This window comes from Lithobates pipiens, unplaced genomic scaffold (genome assembly GCF_037356315.1).
Source record: "Lithobates pipiens isolate NorthernLeopardFrog02 unplaced genomic scaffold, aLitPip1_a1.2 Scaffold_16, whole genome shotgun sequence".
Lineage (NCBI taxonomy): Eukaryota > Metazoa > Chordata > Amphibia > Anura > Ranidae > Lithobates > Lithobates pipiens.
In genome coordinates this window covers 249168593-249196366 of record NW_027507748.1, presented here as the reverse complement: position 1 = coordinate 249196366, position 27774 = coordinate 249168593, and the positions used below count along the sequence as shown (strand labels likewise).

The window sequence follows — 27774 nt, the reverse complement described above, 5'->3', positions numbered from 1 at the left end:
GAGGGCCACACAGCCATGTGGATGAAGGCCCGAGTGCTGGTCCAGGAGGGAACCACAGAGTTCAGGACGCGGAGGGGGGAGGGGTTAAAAAAAAACAACCCGGGACCCAAATGGCCAGTCGGTCTAGTCTCAGGTGTGTTACTGTGGCACTCACAGCCGATGGGCAGGTGAAAGGGAGGAATAATTTAGCTCCCCGGGCAATGTATCAGGGGCGGCTGGGGTGGAGGGGTGTGCGGGTGAACTGGCCAATAAAAGTCAGAGCCGTGGGGCAATTGTGTCTGCATGGATTACTCATGATTCCGGAGACTCCTCCTGTGATAGATTATGCGCACGGCGCTCGACTCTTTGGGGTCTCTGCAGTCTTGGTGCGTTGGATCTCTGCATGCTTGGGCATCCCTGGTAGCATGGAAGATAGCCAAGCCAGTTAGGGAGAACAATCAGATCCGCTTCAAGGAAGGCAAAGAGAGCAGGTAGTGCCTCCAGAGACCATAGCTGGAAGGATCCTTGGCCCCTGTGGAAAGTGACCGATAGAGGGAATCCCCATCTGTAAAACATTGCCTCTTCTGGCTAGGTCCAGGACCGGTTTCAGGAGGGCTTTACGGTGCAACGTAGCTATGGATAAGTCAGGGAATATCTTCACTCTCACGTTGTCGAATTCCAGCTGACCCAACTCCCAGGCTCTGCAGTTGATTGCCTCCTTGTGAATGTAGTGGTGGAGCCGGCAGATCACATCCTGGAGGTCTGGATGGATCGGATGAGCGGGGGCCCAAGGCCCAAGGTACCCCAGGTCTGTGGATGGAGCCTCCGGAGAATTAGGGTGAAGCACTGGGCTCTGATCTCTCCAGGGATGTCAGACCAGCCAAGAGGTCATGGGTGGGTGAGCGTGAGCCACGAGGATCCGCCATCTTGGGATCCGGGGAGCCGGAACGTGCCTGCCGAAAGTCTCTGAATATCACCTGCGGCAGAAGTATTGCTGGTCGGGTTGGTTCTCTTTGTAGTCCGCTTGTAAGTCCGCTTCTTAGCTGAGCGCATTCTGAGAATAAGGGCAATTTTTGCCAGGATAAGTGGGAGATGGCCGGGAGCTCAGTGCAAAAGCATGTCTACTTGGCCATGTCGAAACCAGGAGCCCAGCCCTTACATTCTTAGTACCGGGTAGGAATGAGACAATGTAATTAAAACTTGACAAGAAAAGAGCCAATCGCACCCTACTGGGAGAGAGGCGCTTAGCGTCAGACAAGAATGTGAGATTCTTATGGTCAGTAAGAATGAGAACCGGCACATTGGTACCTTCAAGGAGATGTCTCCAATCTTTCAGGGCTAAAATGATTGCCAACAGCTCTCTGACACCAATCTCGTAATTGCACTCAGCAGGTGACTATTTCTTGGAAAAGTAGCCACACGGATGCATAGCGCTCTCAGAATTAGGACGTTGAGACAGAAGGGCGCCAACTCCAGTCTCAGAAGCATCAACTTATAAGATAAAAGGCAACGTAGGATCAGGGTGTGCCAACACAGAAGCAGAAACAAAGGCAGCCTTGAGAGTCTCAAAGGCCTTAATGGACTCCGGAGACAAACTCTGTGGGTCACCATCCTTTCAGTTCATATCAGTCAGGGGCTTGACCAGAGACGAGAAGTTACTAACAAACTTCCGATAGTGGCTGGCAAAGCCCAGGAAACGCTGCAGAGGTCGTAAACCCACGGGTCGAGGCCACTGTAGGACTGCTGAAAGTTTCTCTGGGTCCATCGAAAAACCAGCAGTGGAAAGGACATAGCACAGGAATATAACCTGTTCACGATGGAACTCGTACTTCTCTAGTTTACAATAGAGATTGTTCTCTTAGTTTCTGAAACACACGACAGACATCTGTGTGGTGGCTCTCCAGGGAATTGGAAAATATGAGGATGTCATAAAGATAAACCACCACACAACCGCAACAAATCATGGAGGATATCGTTAATTCCTGGAAAACTGGCGGGGCATTACAAAGGCCAAAAGGCATTACCAGGTAGTCATAATGACCTGTTCTGGTATTAAAACGCAGTTTTCCACACGTCGCCCTCCTTAATCCGCATGAGATTGTATGCCCCTTTCAAATGAAGCTTTGTGAAAACCGTTGCTCCTTTGAGGCGGTCAAATAACTCTAATCAACAGAATCGGTTAGGCATTCTTAAATCGTGACACGATTGAGACCCCTATGATCAATACAAGGTCTCAGTTCACCGCTCTTCTTCACAAAGAAGAAACCAGCACCAGCAGGAGAGCAGGATTTGCGGATGAAACCTCGAGAAAGTGCATCCGTTAAGAGCCTCAATGGCAAGTGAAGTGCCACGATGCTGCAGCAGAATCGAGTGCTGCGATACAAAGGCAGCATCAATGAACCGGCCTGTAGCCCCAGAGTTGATTAGAGCCTGTATCTCAATGGACGACTCAGCCCAAGAAAGGGTGACCGAAACCAGGGGCTTATCCTTCTGCATAACTGGAGATGAAACAACGCCACCTAGAGTCTGTCCATGACAGGGCCTCAAGGGTCGGGCGTTCCCTAGACGGGTAGGACAAGACTTCAAAAAGTGACCTGCCTGGCCACAAAAAAAGGTGCAATCTCTCCCCCCCTAAAGGTTTTCTCATCCGCAGAGAGACTTGTGAAGCCCAAGTGCATGGGTTCATCTTCACTGACCGACTCGGTACCAGAAGGCATGGGAGGTGGCAGGAGGCGGCAAGGTGGCAAGCGCTCTTTCAAAGAAAGTCTGAGTCTCGAGTCAAAGAGGATGGCAAACAAGATCAAGCTCTCCAGCTCAGTGGGTATATATCGGGCTGCTATCTCATCTTTTATGGAATCCTAAAGACCATGAGAAAAAGCAGCCACCGGGGGCCTCATTGTTCCAATCAACCTCTGCTGACAGAGTACGGAATTCAATAGCGTAGTCAGCAACAGTTCTCGTACACTGGACATGAGGCACTTGGCAGCAGAAGCGAAGCATGCGGGAATGTCAAATACCCTTTTAAAGGAGGCCACAAAGTCAGGGTAACTCAAGACAACAGGTTTTTGCGTCTCCCATAGAGGGTTTGCCCAGGCCAAGTCACTCTCAGAAAGCAAAAATATCATGAAAAATACTTTGCTTCTGTCCATGGGAAATTCCTGGGACAGCATCTCAAAGTAAATCTCAACCTGGTTGAGAAACCCTCTGCATTGAACTGGATCGCTCCCAAAATCGCTGGGGAAGCGGAACCAGACATACCTAAAGGTAATACTCGAGGCGGGTGCCTGCTCAAAGATTAGCGCAGCAGCAGGGATGGCCTGCAACTCAGGTTGTACCGGAGCAGCCACAGTGGGGGATTCCAGGTGATCTACGGAATCGGACTGACGAGGAGTTTGGCAGTGAGGAGGAATAGGAGAGTCTGCACACCGCATACACCGGGGCTGCAGATCCGGGGAATAGATTTTTCCTATCCCCCCCTTACCGCTACATGTACTACATGAGTGTTTTTATTCGTGGAAATGTGAGTTGAACGTATAACAGGTTTTAAAGGATTAAAGTTTTAAAGCAGTATTACACTATGGTATGCCTCATTGCTTTTTATATGTGAAACTGAGGAGGCTTGGTGGATATAATTAAGAGCCAGAGTCTATGGTGGAAAGAGTCAAAGTGAGAAGGATCCATGTCCAGCAGCCGGGGATAAGGAGAGATCCAGATCAGCCACTGTTAACAATTCAGGCTTAAATCAGAAGCCCTTAAGGTGAGGGTACATCTGATGGGGGAGGAGAGCACTGATGCATGAAGGCACCTGTCACTTTATCTGTTAAACCTGACTTTTTTGTTGAATATATGGACTATATATATATATATATACATACATATATACACACACACACACACACACACACACACACATTTTAGAACTTTGTTTGAAATTTACAGATGCACAAGCCCTTTTTAGGAGTTGCATATGTTTTTATGTATAAGGATTTTGCACATATATATCATATGATTTTTTTTTAAAGTTTATCAGTCTTAGGTAATCACAAGTTGTTTGCGATTAATAGCGTGACACTCACATATATATATACACACATACACATATATATGTGTGTATGTATACACATAGGTGTGTGTACGAGCATTGTTTAGAAGGTGTATATGTTTTGATTACTTTTTATTACACTCATTCTTCAGGTAGACTTTGAAGACACTTAAGAGACATGTTTTTTTGTTGTCCCAGAATGGATTCAGCATCTGTCCAATGGTGCATCTTCCCCCCCGCCCTGTTCTGTCTGCTCCCTCCCACGCTCAATGGAGCGCTGGGCAATGGAGAGGGAGGGAGTGGTCGGCCCAGGGTGCAGGTCCAGGCATGTGGGTGGATCCTGACTCCACTGCAGCAATCTTGCCAGAGTCTGGACCAACTCTGACATCAGCTGACAGTGGGCTTCAGCCTGCAGAAAACAGTTCACAGGAGTAGAACAAACTGCACTCCTGTGATCCACAGAAGTACAACCAAACAAGCTTTAGCTGTACTTCTCTAATACCATCACTATTATAGTCCCACATTCATTTTAGTGGGCAATATATTTTTCATATATGTTGCATGAAGAGGTTTATGCATGTGGGGACCCTTATCCCCGATATTTACATTATTATTCATATATCTTTATGTCCAAAGTTTTTTTTTGGAAATAGATCCAATGGGCAGAGAGGTAGCATAGGGTATGAAGAGTATAGTTGCCAGTAACAATCTTTTAAAGACTAATAAGGTTTTACATGTGTTGTTTTTATGAGACAGTGATCAAATATTTTATCAGTTTGAGTTATTTGCTATGAATTTTAACACCCCAGTTACATGCCAGGGGTTAGAGCGGATATTTAGCTGCATTGTGGAGCCGACATACACTCTGCGATCTGGACGCTGAGTTTGTAACGGTCTTGTTCCTGCACACTGGGCTAGTAAACTGACAGTGGCTTCCACCTTTGTGAATAGGATTTGTTAATTTTATGTAATAAAGGCTTGTCATGGTTTTACCACACCAGAGCGAACATGATGTATTTTTCCTCTGTTTTTTGCAGAGGTGGACACCGTCCTCCTCTGACAACAGCATATTCAGTGATAGTTTTCTCTGTCTAGCCTAAAGCTGGATACACACTATACAACTTGTCAGATTTACCAAAACCATGTAGTGTAAGGGCCTGCCCGATTGCATACAAATTAAAACTGTTAAAGGTTTGATCTCATATTATATGATTTTGGTAAATCTAAAAAAAAAATTATATTATATATATATATATATATATATATATATATTACACACACACAATATATATATATATATATATATATATATATATATATATATAAATAAATAAAATTAAATAGTACGTATCCAGCTTAAGGCTACCCGCTTGAATGTTATTACACATTGAATGGTTATTTATACATTGTATCGTTTTGTCTCACTTTGTGGGTTTCCCGTCTCAATCTATCACTACAACTCATTTTGGCTTGATAGTTTCTCAGCTAAAGTGGTCATAACCTCTTGGACGGCGATGGAGTAGGTCGCAAGTGAGTTGCGCTCCGCTCCCGGTATATCCTGTACGCTTATCCTGCCCTCAGCGACTGCCTTTTTAGCGCGGAGAATCGGCGGATAGGGGTCCGGTCATCCTTCCAGACATGTCTCCGTCAAAGAAGCACAGCTCGGCGGCGGCTTCCTTGGAGAAATTCCGCAGGCAGGATAGAGAGCCGGCCCAAGATGGCGCTTCCTCGCCTTCCGCAACCCCTCCGGCGGCAAACGACACGGACAAGGTGCTTGAAGCTATATCTGCCTGCCAATCTTCCCTTACAACCAAGATTGAGGAGATCAAAGTCGACATCTCTCTCATGCGGCAGGACATGTCCAAGATCAGGGATCGTGTAAAGGAGGCCGAGGACAGGCTTGGTCGGGTGGAAGACGAGCTACATCCGCTCCAGCAATCCCACGAGGAGGTGAGGCGCCAACTCCATCTTCTAGCTCAAAAGCAAGATGATCTAGAAAACAGGGCGCGCAGGTCGAACGTTCGGTTTATCGGCCTACCGGAGGGAGCAGAGGGCCACGATCCGTCTACTTTTCTAGAGACTCTTTTGACCAACACCTACGGTCGGGAAGCATTTTCTAATACCTTCGTTGTGGAACGAGCGCATCGCATGCCAGCGAGGCGCCCGCCGGAAGGCGCACCACCACGTACGTTTATCGCCAAACTGCTCAACTTTCGGGACAGAGATGCAATTCTGCGCCTTAGCAGGGAGAAGGGCAACATTCCGTTTCAAGCAGGCCATGTTATGGCGTTTCCAGACTTCTCTGCAGAAGTGCAAAAACAGCGCGCCCGCTTCATGGAAGTTAAGAAGAGGCTGAGAATCCAACATTTGAAATATGCTATGATGTACCCAGCGCGGCTGCGAGTTCTGGGCGAAGACCGAGCTCATTTCTTTGATGACCCGGCGCAGGCGATGGACTGGTTGGAAAGGAGGGAGGCTGATAGGAACCGCCGGGTGCAGTGACTGGCCCGGTCCCCCTAATTTGGGCTGTTGTCCTAGAGTTTCACCTCCCCGATATACTTACCTATCACCGGTGAAGAGGTACTTATCTTGGAATGGCCTACCTATTACCGAACATCATACTGATGATGACTGCTACCACTGTGGGCCTTCCCCAAGGCGGCCCGTGCCTGTTTTGTTCCCATTAGACTGTTGCGAGGGCAGTAGATGACCTGCACCTATTCTGGAGTGCCCTGCCGGACTGCTTACGGCTTTTGCTTCTCCTCATTCTACCTGAAATGGACTTGAAACTTTTTACAGCGTGGCCCCGAGTTTTCCTCGGGCTGCCCTTTACCGTGGGTATTCCGTGCTGGGACGTGTGCCCCCCTCTTTCTTCCCTTCTTTTTCCTCTCCTCTTCTCTTTTCCTCCTCTTCTTTTGCTCTGTTTCTGATCGCCTTACCTCAGTTCTTCTGTCTTCTCTGTTATTGACCCCAATATTGATTTGCCTATTCCACATGTGTCGCTGATGGGATCACCCCTTTGTTTTTGTTGGCACCGGGGGCGGAGGCTGTGACCCTTGTTTTACGGCTTAGCCCGATGGGCTACTCTATGCGCCTTATGCAGCGAGTAGTCGCCCCCTGTGTAGTTAAACGCCCGACCTATCCCCGTGTGGCTGTGTGCAGTCCGAGCAGTGGAGGGAGGTTCTGCTGGCTGCATTCGCTACGGGGGATGAGGGCGAAGGTTTGGATGTTTGGGGACGTGTGCTCCAGTTCAGTTGGAAGGACTGAGAGCTGGGTGGGGGGTGGGGGGGTGGTTTGGGGGTTTGAGTTCATGTTATTTTCTTGGTTGTTGTTTTTTGGGGTTATGGTACAAAGGGAAATACTTCAATGTCTGATGATGAGATGGTGGGTGGGAAAATCGAGAGTTATGCTGGGCTCTGCACTGGGGGTCAGTCCGCCTAGCGAGTTGTATCATTTAAACGCCACTAGTAAATGGCCCCAGTTAAATTTTTGACGTGGAATGTCCGTGGGATTAGAGATAAGCTAAAGCGTACGGCTGTCTTTGCATGCCTCAAATCCTACAGAGCAGACATTATAGTGCTGGTGGAAACGCATGTAACGGGCCAGCTACAGCTGGCGCTTCGGAGGCCGTGGGTTGGCTGGACTTACCACGCTACCCACACTCCATATTCCAGAGGAGTTTCCTTATTAATAGCCAAGACAGTGCCCTTTCACCTCCTTGATTTGCGGACTGATCCCCAGGGCAGGTTTATATTTCTTAATTGCACTATTCAGGGCAGGAGGTTTCTGATTCTGGCAGTATACATACCGCCCCCATACTCGGCTGCTGTCGTGTCTGAGGGCATGTCATATATGGCCCGATACCCTGATACCCCGGCCATCTGGCTAGGGGACTTCAACCTTGCCCTTGACCCAAGCATGGATAGACTTCGGGGTGGCTCTGCCCCTGCGATCCATATGGGGTCTAGGCTGAGTCGCACCCTTCGGGAATTTGCATTGACAGATGTATGGCGCTATAGAAACCCCACATCCCGGGTATACTCCTGTTTTTCGGCTACGCACTCTACTATGTCCCGCATAGACTATATTTTGACGTCAAATGTCCTACTCCCTCAGCTGGAGGATGCAGGGTTTCATGCGCGGTCCCTCTCAGATCACGCCCCCTGTTGGGCTACCCTGTCTCTGATGCAACAACTGGGGCCTAGGGGCTGGCGCCTGAATCCCTTCTGGCTGAAAGCGCTGGAGGAGAGAGACGACCTGTCTGGGGAATGGAGTAATTTTTTTGCAGCTAATAGGGGGACGGCTACGGGTGGACATGTTTGGGAGGCTTTTAAACTGCATGCACGGTCCTTGTTGATCAGGCGGATAAATAGATTAAAATGTTCCTCTAAACTGATCCTCCGTCAGGCGGAGGAGCAGTTGGAGGTTATCACTCGGGAGTTTACGTCACATCCCACTGAGGCGAATGCCTCGGCCCTCAGGCTTCAGACCCGTGTTCTTGACCAACTACACTTTGAGCAGGCTAAACGCAAGCATTTTTTTACACGGCAGCGGATTTTTGAACAAGGCGAGAGAGCGGGTAGGCTTTTGGCTTACCTCGCCCATCAGGATGCGAGGCCACCTGTAGTGGTGTCGCTGATGGATGGGAGCGGCGCTCTTGTGTCTGAACCGGGAGCGGTGACCGAGATGTTCCGGTCTTACTTTGCTGACCTCTACGCCTCTCGTGTGGGGGTCACGGCTCAGGAGACCCAAACTTTTCTACGAGATGTTCCTTTCCCTCAATTATCGGTAGCTCAGATAGCTGATCTGGAGGCTCCGATCTCACTAGACGAGGTAGTGGTGGCGTTATCTTCCCTGGCAGCGGCCAAGGCTCCGGGACACGACGGTCTACCGCTGGATTTTTACGCGACATACTCCGACGTTCTGGCCCCTGAGCTGCTGAATTTATATAATTACTTATTTGAGTCCGCTTCCCTTCCGGAAACGCTGCGCCAAGCGACGATCATAGTCATTCCAAAACCGGGCAAAGACCCACATTGCCTAGATTCATTTCGTCCGATTTCCCTGTTACAGGTGGACATAAAGATCTTAGCCAAGATCCTGGCATCCCGATTGTGCTCCCACGTTTTGTCCCTTATCCACCCGGATCAAACCGGTTTCATGCCTGGCAAAAATACGGCCATGAATATTCGTAGACTCCACATGAATTTACAAGCCACGCACGACAATGGTGGTACCAGGGCCGTGGTGGCGTTGGACGCGGCCAAGGCGTTTGATTCGGTGGAGTGGGGATATCTGTGGGAGTGCCTTCGGCGCTTTGGATTTGGGCCTAAGTTTCTGCAATGGGTCAAGATATTATATTTTTCCCCGGAGGCGCGCGTGGCGGTGAATGGTTGCCTGTCCGAGCCCTTTCCTCTGGGGCGCGGGACCAGACAGGGGTGTCCCTTGTCGCCGCTCCTGTACGCCCTAGCAGTAGAACCACTGGCTATCTCCCTTAGGTCCAGCGTCCAAGTTGGGGGTCTTAGAGCAGGGCCCCTAACGGAAACGGTAAGCATGTACGCGGACGACATGCTTCTGTACCTTGCGGATGAGGGACCCTCCCTGAGAGCGGCCCTGGGTATTATTGAAGAGTTCGGTAGGCACTCGGGCCTCACTATAAATTGGGCAAAATCATTGATTCTTCCCATTGACCTCTCTCCGCCGGAGAGGGACACTTCGTCCCTTCCGCTGCGTAGAGTGGCCACTATTCAGTATCTGGGGGTTCAGATCACCAGGGATCCCTCCGATTATATAACCCTTAATATAGAACCACTGATCTTATATTTAAAATCCAAAACTCAATCTTGGGCTAGGCTCCCTCTAGGTGTCATGGGACGGATAAATTTAATCAAGATGATCCTCCTCCCCAAATTCCTCTACAAACTCTGGCAGGCCCCTACCCTTATCCCCCTTAAATATTTTAAAACTATAGACACAATTCTAAATTCTTTTATCTGGGGCTCTGGTAGACATAAATTAGCCTGGAATACTCTTAAAAACCCTACGGATATGGGAGGAGCTGCGCTCCCCGACTTTCGTGCCTACTACGTAGCTGCTCAGCTCTCCCACTTTTTTCACCTCCACAAGATGGACGCTTCCAGATACCAGTCGCTACTCTGTGGGGGGTCTTCTGGTAGCGCCCATTCCCCCCTGCAGGTTTTGTTTAGGGGGAGAGAGTCTAATGAGAGGAGGAGGAAATCTGCTCCATTACTGCTACAGCACAGGCGGATCTGGGGTATCGCACAAAAGATGCTGGGAGCGGACTGGATACACTCACATACACCCCTATGGTACAACTCCCAATTGAAGGAGCTCAAGGGGCTGCCGGGAGCGGACCTCTGGGCCTCCCGGGGAGTGATGTACCTATACCAGGTCGTCTCCCCACGAGGGGTGCGTGGTTTCCAGGCGCTGCAAAGAGAGTTTGAGCTCCCCGCCTATATGCTATTTCGTTATGCACAATTATCCCATGCCCTTCGGGCTCAATTCGGGGAGGGATTCCCGGATCCACAGGAATTATCGGTAGTGGGTGTTATAGTGGGAGAGGAGCCCACAAAATTAATTTCGACCCTATACAACTCCCTTAGAAGAAGATCGGTAGCTGCAATTACGGAGAATACGAGATACCGATGGGAGGAGGATGTGGGCCCGATCTCGGGGGAGGAGTGGGAGGAGATCATGACTACAGTTAAGAGAGTGTCCCCTAGGGTGCCAGATAGGTTAACTCAATTATATATCCTCCATAAGTCATATCTTACGCCGGCCCGGATCTGTAGATACAGGCCCTCCCTGGGGCAGGGGTGTCCGCGATGTGGGAGCCTCCCGTGCTCCTTTTACCATCTACTGTGGTCCTGCCCCGATATTCAGGCCTTCTGGTTACAGGTGGTACGGTTTCTGCACGATCAAATGGGCTCCCCCCTTCTGATGGATCCTAAGGCTTGTTTGTTAGGCCTGGAGCTGGGCGCCCGGAGGCACCCTCCGATGCGACCTTTACCCAAGAAACATTGTTCAGTGCGAGGAAACTGATTGCCAGGTTGTGGATGCGGCCTGAGACTCCGACATTCGGGGCATGGGTGGCTGAGGTTAACTCTAATTTACCGCTGAAAAAAGTTATCTACACACACAGGGGGTGCCCTGGCAAATTTAATAAGATTTGGGATCGCTGGCTTAATGACCCGGATACTTGTGGGAGCTGAGTCCATGTCAGGGTTGGGTTTGATTAGATCTTATGTGCTATCATGTTTCACCTTCTGCTATTTAGTTCAATGAACTTTGCAACTCCAATATTGATGTCTGTATATCTGACTTTGTTTATATAGCTATGCTCTGGATATCTTGTTGTGCTAATACGGCATTTAGATGTTTTTTGCTGTTGACCGCTGAATGTACCATTGATTGATTGTTTATTCTTTCCTTTTTCTTTCCCTGTAACCTGTACCATTGCCCAATAAACTTGTTTTTTCAAAAAAAAAAAAAGTGGTCATAACCTCACTTTATTATTTTCAGGCACTCCCCGCTGTCTTCCTTAATAATATGTGCACAGTGTAGGTTTGTATTTTTAAAAAAATGCCGTTCTATACTGTAATTCCCAGCGCCGCTCACGTGATCAGCAGCTACTCCCTCTCCCGATCTGACAGCTACAGCGGGAGGGGCCTAGAGTCCCCTGCTGATGTTAGACGGGAGGAGAGAGGCGGTCAGACACGCTAGTGCCGAGAGACGCTCGGAAATACAGTATAGAATGGCATTTTTTAATAAAACAGATGCACTGGGCACATAGCATTATGGAAGGCAGGTGAGTGCCTGAAAAATAGGATTTTTTTTGTACTCATCTTAAAATACTTTTGTCTAATTTACCGACTGACGCAGCTCCTCTCTTAGCCATTGGGTTGTTACGCCACCTTTAGGAGAAGACTAGGCATTACATGTTATGAAACACACAGAACTTTTAGTTCCGCCCAATGGGTGGTCCCTTAGGTATCATCCCCCCAGCCTGCCATGCAGCCCTCAGTACGTCAACAAGCAGTATAACGTAAAGAAAATTAGGAGGGGCGGGTGCTGTGTCAGTCAGTGAATTACAGAGAAAAGGATTTTACAGTGAGTACAAAAAAAAATGATTTTCTCTTATATTCACTGACTGACACAGCTCTTCTCTTAGCCATTGGGACGTCCCAAAGCAGTGCCAAAACGAGGGGTGGGAAAAACAGTATAAAAACTTCATCCACCATCCATCCAAATGGGAACTAATATGAACTTGACCCACAAAACGATAGTGTATGGCAAAAACACCACAAAAAAAACAGGGTGCTCCTCAACAGAGACCCTACATTCAAACCGCACCAAAACTGCGGTAACAAATGCAACAGTGCATTAACTTAAAAGGTACTGCGTTTTTAACAAAAAAACAGGGAAAAAAAAATTTGCAAATGTAATTGAAACTATACGGCCGCCTGCAAAACTTTGCGGCCAAAACAGGCAAAGATTCTGGCTCTTAATTATATCCTCTTTACACACTTGGACAGACGCTTGATGTCGGAAGGCCCAAGACGTTCCGATTGCCTTGTGGAGTGGGCGGTGACCGGAAAGAGGGGCACTTGCCTTTTCAAGGCGTAGGTTTGCACTACAATCTGCCTGATCCACCTGGAAATGGTGGCCGTCACGACTGCCATGCCTTTCTTTGGACCAGCCACCGAAACAAACAGCGAGTCCGACTTCCGGAAGGGAGCCATGGCAGACAAATACACCCTCAGAGCCCGAACCACGTCCACGGAATGGAGGGCCACCTCCTTAGGATGTGTCGGCTTAGGACACAGAGAGGGTAACACAATGTCCTCATTGATGTGAAGACCACCTTTGGCAGAAAAGAAGGATGCGGACGCAACACCACCTTATCTTTGTGGGTAACCAGATACGTCGACTTGCAGGACAAGGCCGCTAGTTACGAAACCCTCCTGGCCGATGTGATGGCCACTAGAAAGACCACTTTCTGGGAAAGAGTCAAAAGGCGGTTTTCGCTGTGCCAACGCCAGATTCAGATCCCATGGAAGTAACGGTGGACGCACCGGAGGAACAACATGCCGCACCTCTTGGACAAAGGTACTCACTAGAGAGTGAGATGCCAGGGGGTCGCTGAAAAAATAGGATTTTTGTATTCACCGTAAAATCCTTTTCTCTGTAATTCACCGACCGACACAGCTCCTCTCTGTAACTAAATAGGTTGTTAGCCCTATCACTGGAGATATTAGGCAAGTTGTAATACAATACTTCATAACTTTTAGTTCCGCCCACGGGGCGGTCCTTAGGCTACACCCCACAGGCAGCTCAGGCAGAACTCAGTACGTCAACAAGCAGTATAACGTAAATAGAAGAAGGAGGGGCGGGTACCAGTCGGTGAATTACAGAGAAAAGGATTTTAAGGTGAGTACAAAAGACCTATTTTCTCTTATATTCACCGACTGACACAGCTCCTCTCTGTAACCAGGGCGGCATAGTGGTGTAGTAGTTAGCACTCTTGCCTAGCAGTAATAAGGGTCGCTGGTTCGAATCCCAATCACGACACTACCTGCCTGGAGTTTGCATGTTCTCCCTGTGCCTGCGTGGGTTTCCTCCAGGTACTCTGGTTTCCTCCCACACTCCAAAGACATGCAGGAAAGCTAATTGGCTTCTGTCCAAAATTGCCCTAGTATATGAATGGGGAGCTTGGATTGTGGGCTCCTTGAGGGTAGGGACCGATGTGAGTGTGCAATGTACAGGGATAGGGACAATTGTAGACACTCACTCAGGTTGAACTGGATGGCCTGGTGTCTTTATTCAACCTTATTAACTATGTAACCAAATGGGACGTCCCCAAGCAGTGCCAAACGAGGGGTGGGAAAAAACAGCATAAAAACTTCATCCACCATGGCAAGTGGGAACTAGTGAAACTAAACCCACAAAAAACAGCTGTGTGTGGAAAACACCACCATATAACTGGGTATCCTCAACAGGAGGGATCCCCAAGATCGCAACCATATGTGGAAGTAATGCAACAGTGCATTAACCTAACAGCTGCGTTTTTATCGAAAAACCAGGAAAAAATACAGATTGCATATTTAATTGCAACTACACGGCCGCCTGCAAAACTTTGCGACCAAAACAGGCATCAGCCGATGCACTGACGTCTACCTTGTAGAACCTGGCAAACGTATGGACAGACGACCAGGTCGCCACCTTACGGAAGGCACAAGACGTTTCGATTGCCCTTGTAGAGTGGGCCGTGACCGGAAAGGGGGGCACCTGCCCCTTCAAGGCATAGGCTTGTACTACAATCTGTCTGAACAACCTGGAAATGGTGGCCGACGAGACCGCCATACCCTTCTTTGGACCAGCCAACGAAACAAACCGTGAGTCTGACTACCGAAAGGGAGCCGTGGCAGACAAATACAACTTCAGAGCCCTAACCACGTCGAGAGCGTGAAGGGCCACCTCTTTGGGGTGCTTCGGCTTAGGACACAAACGATTGAAATACAACATCCTCATTGATATGAAAAGCCGAGACCACCTTCGGTAGAAAGGATGGTTGCGGACGCAACAACACCTAATCCCTGTGGATGACCAGATAAGGCAACTTGCAAGACAAAGCTGACAATTCCGAAACCCTCCTGGCCGATGTTTGGCCACTAGAAATTCCACTTTCTGGGAAAGAGCCAAACAGCGGTTTTTGAAGCGCAGACAACAACAGGTTCAAATCCCATGGGGGCAACGGTGGACGCACCGGAGGGACTACATGTCGTACCCCCTGAACGAAGGTTCTCACTAAGGAGTGCGATGCGAGGGGTCCTTGAAAAAAGACAGCCAAAGCTGAAATTTGCCCTTTGATGGTGCTTAATGCCAATCTATGGTCAACTCCTTGCTGGAGAAACAGCAGGATCCTGGATATGGAAAAGGAGCACGGATGCCATTCGTTCTCCTCACAAATGGAGATGTAGGCCTTCCAGGTATGATGGAATATCTTTCCGAGAAGAGGACTTCCTCGCCCTCAACATAGTTGGAATCACAGAGTCCAACAGACCCCGGTACCTCAACAGCTGGTTCTCAATAGCCATGCCGTTAAAGCCAGTGATGGTAAAGCAGGATGAAAGATTGGACCTAGAGATAGAAGGTCCTCTCGCAACGGCAGTCGCCAGGGAGCATCTGCCACCAGACGCACCAGGTCCGCGTATCAAGCCTGCTGAGGCCAATTTGGGGCAACCAGGATTACTGGAATCCCCTAGGCTTCCACTCTGCGAAGCAGATGTGGCAACAGTTTCAGTGGAGGAAAAGCGTACATGAGCTGGTACTGATCCCACGGAGCCACCAGCACGCCTGCCGCGTCCACCCATGGATCTCTTGTCCTGGACATGAATCTTGTCACCTTCCGATTGAGACGGGAGGCCAATAGATCCACATCTGGTGTTCTCCACTTCAGGCACAGCTGCCTGAATATCTCCGGGTGCAATGCCCATTCTCCTGGGTCCAGCATCTGGCGGCTCAGATAGTCCGCCCCTGGGATGTAAATGGCCGACAAGGTCAGTACGTGTCGCTCTGCCCACTGAAGTATGTGAGCGACCTCCCGAGCAGCAGCTGAGCTTCTTGTTCCCCCTTGGCGATTTACGTATACCACAGCCGTGGCGTTGTCTGACTGTATCCTGATCGGACACCCTTGAAGACTCAACGACCATCTGTGGAGGCACAGCATGATCGCTCTCTCGAGCAGATTGATCGGTAACTTGGATTCTTCCATCGACCAGAGACCCTGAGCCGACTGAATCCCCATCACTCCACCCAGCCGGATAGACTGGCGTCCGTAGTGATCACTGTCCACTTCAGAGGAAGCAACGATTTTCGGGACTGAATCACCGGGGACCTCAACCACCAGATCAGAGAGTCCCTGACTGGTTGGCTCACCTGGATCTGTCGATCCAGGGACAACTGAGATTTGTCCCATTTCAACAAGATCTCCTTCTGCAGGACTCTGGTGTGGAATTGGGCATAAGGTACTGCCTCGAAGGAGGCTACCATGAGTCCCAGTACTCGCACGCAAAAAGCAGAGCGACGACCACTTGTGGTACAACAATAGTTTGACCGCAGATCTGAGAGTCTGCAGTTTGTCTGAAGGGAGAGACTCTCACTTCCCTGGAGTCCAATAGCAAACATAGGTACTCCAGACGCTGGGTCGGCAAAATCACTGACTTCTTTAGGTTCAACAGCCACCCAAATTCTTGCAGGGTCTGCATGGTGATCGCCACATCCTCCTCTAATTCTGAGGTGGAAGATGCTCTCAGGAGGAGATCGTCCAGGTAGCCCCACGATCGCGATCCCGCGTTGTCGCAGCAACGCCAATACTGGAGCCAGTACCTTGGTAAAGACTCGGGGACTGATGCCAGGCCAAAGGGAAGAGCCACAAATTGGTAATGGGCTTCCCCGACTGCCAAACGGAGACATTTTTGATGCCGAAGGCATATGGGTATGTGCAGGTACGCATCCTGGATGTCTAAGGATGCCAGGGAGTCCCCTTGATGCAGCGACTACTGAGCGAACTGATTCCACTCTGAACCTCTGCACTTTTACAAAGTGATTGAGGGCTTTCAAGTCCAAGATCGGACGTACCCCTTCCTTATTGGGAACTACAAACAGATTTGAGTAGAATCCCTGGAAGCGTTCCAATTCCGGAACTGGTACAATCAACCCCTGATTCAGAAAGTCCCTTACTGCCCCCAACAGGGCCTCCCGGCGAACCGGGGATATGGGTATGCTGGAGGGGAAGAATCTGATTGGCGGCCAAGAGAGAAACTATCTTGTAGCCTGTGGAAATCAGATCGCAGACACATTGGTCGGATAACCGGGAGGACCACCGGGCTGACAAACTCCCGTAGGCGACCCTGAGACATGGGTGGGGGTAAACCTTCATGCGGTAGCACTTTTGCTCGCAGGCTTGCGGTTCCAGGGACGCTTTTGACCATCCGTGGGCGTCCTGTCGGGTTAGGAACATTTTGTCGAAGCTGCGGACGAAAAAGCCGCTTATGAGCGGAAAGAGAGGGCCCTTGGCTGCGGCGTGACTGCTTAGCCTTCCTAGCCTGTGGGAGTAGAATACTCTTACCACCAGTGGCATTTTTAATGAGGTCATCTAACTAGGCTCCAAATAGCCGGTCGCCAAGGAAGGGAAGATCCGTCAGGGCTTTCTTGGCTGCCTGGTCAGCAGACCAGCATTTCAACCAAATCAGGCGCCTCAGTACCACAGCTGACACTGAAGCCCTGGATAACAGAGGGAGAGTATCCAAGGCCGCGTCACATACGTACTTAAGGCCTTGCACTAGTTGATGTGCTAGTTCCACGCAGACAGGGGAGGCCTGTTGCTCTCCCAATTCACGGTGCAAAACTTTTGCCCACTCAGTCTGTCTGCGACACCAGTGCGGATGCCAGTACAGGTTGCACGGCTGACCCCACAACTGTAAACAAGGAATGAGCCACCACCTCGGCCTTCCTATCCGTGGGATTCTTGAATGCAAGAGAGTCCCCTCAACCGGGATCGTGGCTACTTTATTTAACCTGGATACTGGGGGGTCCACGACCGGAGGAGCCGACCATTTCCCGAGAAGGCTTTCCTCAAAGGGGATAACGCACCGCCATGTATTTGGGGACCGAAAATGTCCGTTGCGGGCGACCCCATTCCTTGTAAATGAACATGTCAAAATAAGTCAGATACGGGAACAGCTTAGGTGAACATGCCGGTTTGCGGGACCAAAAGGGACCGGTACATCAGCAGAGGGATCCGCTGGCTCCCGAATCTTCATGGTATCACGCACAGCTGTGATAAGTGCTCCAACTAGCGATTTGTCGTGCACAGACCCGGACAGGGACACATCCTCACTGTCCGAACGGTCCTGGTCAGCGTCATCTGACAAGACAGAGCAGGGGTCACCGGCCTCAGCAGGACCCGAGTCTGCATCAGAGCTCTCCCCAGAGTCGGGGGGCAGGGAACGCTTTTTAGCACCTTTCATCCCATGCACCACCTCTATCTTGGCAATGAACGAATTGAGGACCACCGTAAGGGTGTCCATAGGGAACGCGCAGTCCGCAGGTAACCCGGTTGCAATTGCCTGGATTTTGGGGGAAGGAATACCAGTTTCTGAAGCCATGCTGACACCCTCAGCTGACACCCTGTCTGCCACCCGAAGAGGACTTGGGACAGTGACAGTCCCACTCTCCTGCTGCCGCTGACTGAGGGGCTCTAACCCGCTGGACTCACCACCCTGGGCCGTTGCGCACTGTATTACCGCAATGCCTGAAGGTCCCCAGCGCTCCCAGATGCAGAGATAGCAGAAAACTGTCGGCGGCCAGCCGTGCAATCGGTGAACGATCTGTGGGCAATCAAACACACATGTTCAGAATACAGGAAAACCTTCCCAGCATCCTGTGATGACCAAACAGGAAGCAGAAGGGAACAGGGGCAGCTGCTAGAGCACAAAAACGTGGACCGGCTACAAGAAAATGGCCGCCATTGTGTTCTTAATATGAAATCACCAGGAAAATGGCAGACTGAAGCCAGAAGCCAGTCTACACCTTGCCCATACTTAAAATGGCCACCGAACAGCGCTATGAGGGACTAGAGAGAACATGTGGCAGGCCCAGCGCTGCACCAACACAGGGGCACGACTACACAGGCATCCAGCGGGACTAAGCCTCAGGACCCAGGCACCCAGTACAGCTAAATCCCCCAGGTGAGAGCCCAGACACACACATACCACTCAGTACATGTACAGCCCCCCCCCCCGTGAGGGTGGGAAAGGAGGGAGTTGGGGACCAGGGAGAGAAGAGAAGGGGGTGAGGGGGGCCCCCGAATCTGCCTCCCAGGGAATGCCCAGCTGCTCCACCCTGCCAGGCAGGGAGAGCTGTACTTACCAGTCCTGAAGCTGGGAGACATTCCACGGTAGTCAGCTCCTGATCAGTACAGGGAACACTACTGGCCTCGGCATACTGTGATGCAGACATAAGTAGCCCGGTCATATGTATGCCCCAGAGCATAAAGCTCACCGACCACCTCTGGAGCTGAGGTATGTAGTGGCTTGCACACACTCGCTGGCCGGACTGGGGAAACTACAAGGATAAGTGAACCAGCCTGTCACCCAGCCGGCTGTTGATAGAAGATCACAGGATCATTCATCTTGCGCAAAATGCCAGGCTTCTGCATCAAAAAAAACAAAGCCGGGTTCCTAGGTCTATCTCCTTCACTAGGCAAGAAAAAAACTTTCTGCCTGAGCTGGCTGTGGGTTGTAGCCTAAGGACCGCTCCATGGGCAGAACTAAAAGTTCTGAAGTGTTGTATTACAACTTGCCTAGTATCTCCAACGATAGGGCTAACAACCCATTTGGTTACAGAGAGGAGCTGTGTCGGTCGGTGAATATAAGAGAAAAAGACAGCCAAAGCTGATATTTGTCCTTCAATGGTGCTCAAGGCCAATTTAGAAAAGGCACGCGGATGCCATCCTTTCTCCTCACACATGGAGATGTAAGCCTTCCAGGTATGATGATATATCTTCCAAGAAGATTTCCGTACTCTCAACATAGTTGGGATCACCGAGTCCGACAGACCCCGGTTCCTCAACACCTGGCTCTCAATAGATAATGCCATTAAAACCAGCAATGCTAAAGCAGAATGGAGAATCGGACCTTGAGACAGAAGGTCTTCTTGCAATGGCAGTCGTCAGGGGGCGTCTGCCACCGTGCGCACTAGGTCTGCGTACCAAGGACGCTGAGGCCAATCTGAGGCAATCAGTATTACTGAGATCCCCTCACCCCCCGGCTTTTTTAGATGCCTGGTCAGCCGAACAGCATTTTAACCAAATCAGGTGCCTCAGCACCACTGCTGACACTGAAGCCCTGGATAACAGAGGGAGGGTATCCAGGGCCACGTCACAAATGTACTTCAGGCCTTGCACTAGTTGGTCTGCTAGTTCCATGCAGACAGGAGAAGCCTGTTCTCCCAATTCGTGGTGCAACAGTTTTGCCCACTCAGTGTCTGCGACAAAAGTGCGGATGCCAGTACTGGTCACATGGTTGACCCCACAACAGTAAACAAGGAACGAGCCACTGCCTCTGCCTTCCTGTCCGTGGTATCGCTAAATGAAGGAGTCCCCTTACTGGGATCGTGGTTACTTTGTTTAACCTGGATACTGGGGTGTCCACCACCAGAGGAGCCGACCACTTTTTCAGAAGACTCTCCTCAAAAGGTGCAACGCACCGCCATGCATTTGGGGACCGAAAAGGTCCGTTGCGGTCGACCCCATCCCTTGTAAATTAACTTATAGAAATAAGTCAGATACGGGAATACCTTAGGTGTATGGGCTGGCTTACGGGACCCAAAAGGGACCACTACATCAGCAGAGGGATCTGCTGGCTCCTGAATTTTCAGGGTATCACGCACAGCTGTTATAAGTGCTCCAAAAAGCGATTTGTCGCGCATGGACCTGAGTGGGGACTCATCCTTACTGTCCTGGTCAGCGTCATCTGAAACGTCAGAGCAGGAGTCATCAGCTTCAGCAGTACCCGGGGACAGAAGTGAGGGAGGTGAGGGACCCCCGAATTGATCTACCAGGAAATGCCCAGCTGCTCAGCCCCACCGGGGCAGGGAGAGCTGTATGTACCAGTCCTGAAGAACTGGGAGACATTCCATTACAGACCCACTCACTGATCAGTACAGGGTGGCTGCTGGCCTCAGCACACTGACACAGACATCAGTAGCCCGGTCATATGTGTGGCCCGGAGCATAAAAGCTCACGACCACCTCTGGAGCTGAGGTTTCATCGTGGCCGAACCAGTGCTGAGCTCTGGTCTGCACACTCGATGACCGGACTGGGGAGACTACAAGGATAAGGGTATCCAGCCTGTCACCCAGCCGGCTGTTGATAGTAGATCACAGGATCATTCATCTTGCGCAAAAAGCCAAACTTCTGCATTAAAAAAAGCATGGACCAATGGGGCCCGCAGGGTTCCTCGGTCCTTCTCATTCACTAGGCAAAATAAAACTGATGACTGCATGGCAAACTGGAGGGTTGTAGCCCAAGGGACCTCCCCCTGGGTGGAACTAAGAGTTCTGAGTGTTGTGTTACAACTAATGCCTAGTATCTCCTAATAATAGGGCATAACAACCCAACGGCTAAGAGAGGAGCTGTGTCGGTCGGTGAATATAAGAGAAAATTGCATTTGAAAGACAGCTGCGCAAATACCGTGTGACATAAAATATTGCAACAACCGCTATTTTATTCCCTAGGGTTTCTGCTTAAAAAATATATATAATTTTTGGGGGTTCTAAGTGATTTTCTAGCAGAAAATACAGGATTTTTACTTGTAGGCAACAAGTGTCAGAAAAGATTTAGTCTTTAAATGGTTAAACGGAGAACTCTACACAGGGAGTTCAGTTCATTGATAACTATAAACATTGTATCTCTGATCTTTTCTTGGCAGACTGCCCAGAGAGTAAACAAGTCGCTCCACTGACTTCAGGCAACTTGCATTGACTTATATTACAGAAGTCTTTTGCAAGTCACGCTAATCTGCCTTTTTTATCAACACAATCGGTCGATGACGATTAATTAAAAAACACCAAATATCGGCCGATATATCGGTCGTCTTCTAATTGAGAGTTAAGTACATATGGTCATATAGAGTGTGCATTCTTGTTCCACATAGCCATAATGTCGATCTGCAAAATGATATGGAGTTAAACCGTAAAAGAGACTGCCTTAACGGAGATCACCAAATGCAGAACGCAAAAGCAGAGTAGAGCATCTTTAAATGCAAGCTCTGAACCTGGGAATGAAAGGGTCAATAGTTTCTCTGGGACTAATTATCTATAGAAAAGAGACCTAGAGACCTAACACCAAGTGATAGTTTGACTTTAGCAATGACTTCTCAAGGTTCAGGAGCCAACAGAAATTTTGTAACGTCTGAACGGTGCAGTGGACGTTGATAAAATCTGTGCCAACTGTTCCCTTTGTAAGAGGTTGTCCACGTATCCTAGCTTGAGAAAGCCCTGAGAGCATAGCAAGGCTAGAACAGGAGCCAGCACCTTCTTAGAAATGTGAGGTGCAGAAAACAGCCCAAAGGGAAGGGCAATTAACTTGAAATACATCAAAACTATTCCCAGTCTGCACTCAATGGTGAAACCAGAAGCCCAATCAATGAATACAGGCAGCCATAATAAAAAAAAAACTCAATTTGATTGTGCATAAGGTTAACCCTCATTAAATACAGTGGCTAATAAAATATAAAAATAAATTATACAACGCATCAATCCCTAAGAAATTGTGCTTCAATACTTAAACAAATGTCTCTGTGGTAAACATGAAAAACAAAGTGTCCATTCGTTAAAATGAGTCCAAATCGCTTTAATCCCTTGTCAGACTGCAAAGCTTCTCATTTCCACCATTGTGACTAAAGAGAGGGCAACCTATCACCAGCTCTCAGACATACACTTGCCAGCTAGAATTTCCCAAAATTGAAGAAACTGGGCTCAAACAGCATGAGAGATTAGATCAACGGATAGATGCATCGAGTTCAGGGTTCTCTCCAAATATCTTACAACACATTGTGAGAGAATGTTATGCCTCAAAAGATTTTAAAAACCACACCAGTATAATACTGTGAAATTAACTTGCTTCTTTTATTAAAAATATCCACTCATAAAAACAATCGCCTTAATCAGACATCAGATAGCAATATAGTGACCCTCAGGTTTCCTGTTGGCTGACAATGTTTTTTTCTATTTAAATGCATCCAATCTTACAACACAGCCTGCTACCCATCCACACTGCTCATCCCCGCTAACACGCATATGTAGGAAAGCCACGCCCTAATGCATTTTTTTGGTATTCATTTTATTGTATGGTTCTAAAAACATTAGGGTTGATATGTAGAATTTCGAGTCAATTTAGCACTTGTGGATACATGTCATCCATCAATATACTGCTTTAAGACGTCGGTGCTCTGCTATTCTGGGGGGGGGGGGATAAATAGAACACAAGTAAACTGGCCTCAACCTTTGAGACCGTCGATAAACCAACAAAACACGTTAGTGCCCTGGCTGTCCAATGTGTGTGTCAGTGGAAATGAGCAATGCAGATGGACAGCAGGGTATGTTGTGAAAGTGGCTGCATTCACATGGTAACGCTGCCAGGAGGAGCGAGGATCACTACAATGCAATCTGACTAAGCCAATTGTTTTTATGAGTGCATATTTTTAATAAAAGCAGCAAGTTAATTTTACAGTCTTATACTATAGTTTTTAAGATTTTTTGGGACATTGCCTGGTGTATGCCCAAGAGCTGGTAGTGGGCTGCACCATGGTGATTAAAGTCACAGCGTCTGCTAACCAGGGGTTAAAGAGAATGTTGACTACTTTCACTAATGGACACACTTTGTTATATGTTTACCAAAGTGCCAATTTGTTTGTACTGAAGGACAGTTTTTTTTATTGTTTTTTTTAGGGGACGGATACATTGCATAATTTTTATTTTTTGTTATGTTTCTTTACTGCACTGGTGACTATATAAAATTGTGGAAAAGAAAAAATACAACGTCAAGAAACTCACCATGCCTCTTAATACATTGGACTGTCTACTTTTCAAAAAGGGCTAATTTGGGGGATATTTGTACTGTCCTGGCATTTTTGGGCCTGAAGAATTTAGATCAGGATTGGTCAGTTTTCAGATATACTGTATATACACCATAGTTTGTGGACTTTTCTACAGACTAATATACACCGATTTGGGTTATTTTCATCAAAGAAATGTAGCAGTATACATTTTGAACTACATTTATGAAGGCCTATTTATTTGCAAAATATAAAACAAAGCAAGAAAAACAGTTTTTTCCATAGTTTTCAGTCTTTAGTTGACTTAGAAGCCAATAAAAAAATAAAAAAAAATAAAAAAAAGTGGGGATTAACCACTTGCCGACCGCCGCACGACGATATACGTCGACAGAATGGCATGGGCAGGCATATGGGCGTACATATGCCTTCCCGCGGGTGGGGGGCCCGAGCGGGCCCCCCCCCCCGGTGCCAGCGGCGGTCGGTATCCGTGCAGGAGCGATCCGGGATGAGGGGGCGGCCATTCATTCATGGCCACCCCCTCGCGATCGCTCCTGACGAATGGAAGTGAAGCATTGCATCACTTCCTCTCCTGTAATGTAAACACAGGCAGAGGAAGTGATGTAATCTCTCCTCCGTGTCGGTATTTTTCGTTCCGGCACCGAGGAGAGAGGATCGGTGAGTTGCACCAACACGACACTACACAGTAGAACATGCCAGGCACACTCACACCCCCCGATCACCCCCCCCCCCCAGTCACAGTGACACCAATTGCATTTTTTATTTTTTGCATTGGTGTCATTTGTGACTGTAATAACTGTTAGGGCAGTTAGGGTTAGCCCCCTTTGGTTCTAAGGTACCCCCCTAACCCCCCCAATAAAGGTTTAACCCCGTGATCACCTCCCGTCGCCAGTGTCACTAAGGCTGGGTTCACATTGCAGCGTTTTATGAGAACGGATGTGATTCGCACCGCACTGCAAATCACATCCGATCTCTGTGCGATTCGAGTTCAGCCATACAGATAGTATGGCTGAATTCGCGCCGCACCCGCCGCAAACTCGCACAGGACCCTTTTTTTGGTCCGCAGCAGAATCGGATCGCATGGGTGTTCACACCATGCGATCCGAGTTTGCAGATCGCACTGCGATATGCGAACTGATCTGGGGGTGTCATTAACATTTCACTGACACTCCCAGCAGTTCGCATAGGGCAGTGTGAACTGCCGCCGGGAGGCATGCGATGCGGGAACCCGCCGCGGATTCGTGGCGTTCCCGCATCGCTCCAGTGTGAACCCAGCCTAATAAGCGATCGTTTTTCTGATCGCTGTATTAGTGTCACAGGTGACGCTAGTTAGGCAGGTAGGTATTTAGATTCGCCGCAGCTTTTTATAGCGCCAGGGACCCCCATATACTACCGCATAAAGCCCCCTGATTGCCCCCTAGTTAACCCTTTCACCAGTGATCACCATATAACTGTTACAGGTGACGCTGGTTGGTTAGTTATAGTTTCAGGGCACCCGCCATTTATTACCTAGTCTCACTAGTGTACCCCTAAATTTAGGGGTGTCTACTTTCCAAAATGGGGTCATTTGGGGGGGTTTGTGCCATCTTGGCATTTTATGGCCTTCAAAACTGTAACGCCCTTAGAAAGCCTGAAGGCGGTGCTTGGTTTTCGGGGCCCCGTACGCGGCTAGGCTCCCAAAAAGTCCCACATATGTGGTATCCCCGTACTCAGGAGTAGCAGCAGAATTTATTTTGGGGTGTCATTTCACATATGCCCATGGCATGCGTGAGCAATATATCATTTAGTGACAACTTTGTGAAAAAAAAAAATAAAAAAAAAAAGTTTGTAATTTTCCCGCAACTTGTGGCAAAATATAAAATATTCCATGGACTCCACATGCCTCTCAGCAAATAGCTTGGGGTGTCTACTTTCTAAAATGGGGTCATTTGTGGGGGTTTTGTGCCATCTTGGCATTTTATGGCCTTCAAAATTGTAATAGGTAGTTTAGAGTGAAGTCAAAAATTTACACCCTTAGAAAGCCTGAAGGCGGTGCTTGGTTTTCGGGGCCCCGTACGCGGCTAGGCTCCCAAAAAGTCCCACATATGTGGTATCCCCGTACTCAGAAGAAGCAGCAGAACTTATTTTGGGGTGTCATTTCACATATGCCCATAGCATGTGTGAGCAATATATCATTTAGTGACAACTTTGTGAAAAAAAAATAAAAAAAAATAAAAAAGTTTGTAATTTTCCCACAACTTGTGCCAAATATAAAAGATTCCATGGACTCAACATGCCTCTCAGCAAATAGCTTGGGGTGTCTACTTTCTAAAATGGGGTCATTTGTGGGGGTTTTGTGCCATATTGGCATTTTATGGCCTTCAAAACTGTGATAGGTAGTGAGGAGTGAAATTACAAATGTATGCCCTTAGAAATCCTGAAGGCGGTTCTTGGCTTTCGGGGCCCCGTACGCGGCTAGGCTTCCAAAAAGTCAACCACATGCGGTATCCCCGTACTCAGGAGAAGCAGCAGAATGTATTTTGGGGTACAATTCCACATATAACCATGGCATTTGTGAGCAATATATCATTTAGTGACAACTTTGTGTAAAAAAAAAAAAAATTTTTTTTTGTCATTATTCAATCGCTTGAGGCAAAAAAATAAAATATTCAATGGGCTCAACATGCCTCTTATCAATTTCCTTAGGGTATCTACTTTCCAAAATGGGGTCATTTGGGGGGGTTTTGTACTGCCCTGCCATTTTAGCACCTCAAGAAATGAGATAGGCAGTCAAACTAAAAGCTGCGTAAATTCCAGAAAACGTACCTTAGTTTGTAGATGTGACAACTTTTGCGCAAACCAATAAATATACAGTTATTGACTTTTTTTTTACCAAAGACATGTGGCTGAATACATTTTGGCCTAAATGTATGACTAAAGTTGAGTTTATTGGATTTTTCTAATAACAAAAATTAGAAAATATAATTTTTTTTCAAAATTTGCGGTCTTTTTACGTTTATATCGCAAAAAATAAAAATCGCAGAGTCAGTCAAATACCTTTAAAAGAAAGCTCTATTTGTGGGAAAAAAAGGACGCAAATTTTGTTTGGGTACAACATTGCATGACCGCGCAATTACCAGTTAAAGCAGCGCAGTGCCAAATTGTAAAAAGACCTCTGGTCATTGACCAGCAAAATGGTCCAGTCCAAAAGAACTATGTAAAAAAAAGAAGAAAAACTTTCATGTGGGTAGTTTTGCATGACCGCACAAAGTGCAACAGTGCTGAAAGCAGAAAATTTGCCTGGGTAGAAAGGGTGTAAACGTGTCCAGTATTGAAATGGTTAATAAGGGTTAACCTTGTGCATATTATAATTAACTGGTATTGGTTTCACTGCAAACTTCAGGAAGCGTTGATGTACTGCAAAGATGGGGCATGCATGTAGACAGCCTTGATGTTCGAGTTCAAAAAGTCTCCTGGAACGAGGGAAGCAAAGGTTGGGTAGATTCTATACAGAATCTTTATACAAAAAATAAAAAATTGTTGAGAATTTTAGGTCAAAAATAAAGTAGATGCCCATTTTTGCTTTTGGTGCAGTGAAAAAATTGGGAGTAAAAAAACAAACATTCTTGCTCTAAGAAAGGACCAGAGACACTTTGAGAGAGGCTTTCTGCAAGGCAGCATGGTGGTCTGCTAATCATTGGCAGGTGAGACAGTAGGAAGTGAGACATTCTAGCTTATACTAGCATGGAGGCTTTGGGGGAGGAGAAGCTGAGCAGACTATTACATCCTACCTGTTGTACAAAGTGTTACTAAAACGAAAGAAGAAAACCACAGGCTGGGTACCCACATGTACAAGGTCCGGTCCAGGAGTTGGAAAACAAGAATTAGTGGATCCTTGCTGGCTGTGCTCTGGAATCTGAAAGCAGGGAGAGCTGTCTGTGACAGCACTGTGCCTTTGTTTTATACATTCTGTAGCACCCTGCACCAGGCAGGATGTGATTGGCTGCTTGGCTTTCTCGGCTCTCAGACCCTTCAGACAGCTTGGTAAGGTTTTCTCCGTACTCTGCCTAAAACCTTACATGTAGTTACTTTCTTCACCTGGACTGGACTCCTGAA

General features: G+C 48.2%; 1 protein-coding gene across 3 annotated transcripts in view; it reads right to left on the bottom strand.

The window, feature by feature from the left end:
* The window catches only part of MDM4 (MDM4 regulator of p53), a 207819-nt gene that overhangs the window by 29719 nt on the left and 150326 nt on the right, over positions 1–27774 (bottom strand). The gene's annotated exons all lie outside the window — the stretch shown is intronic.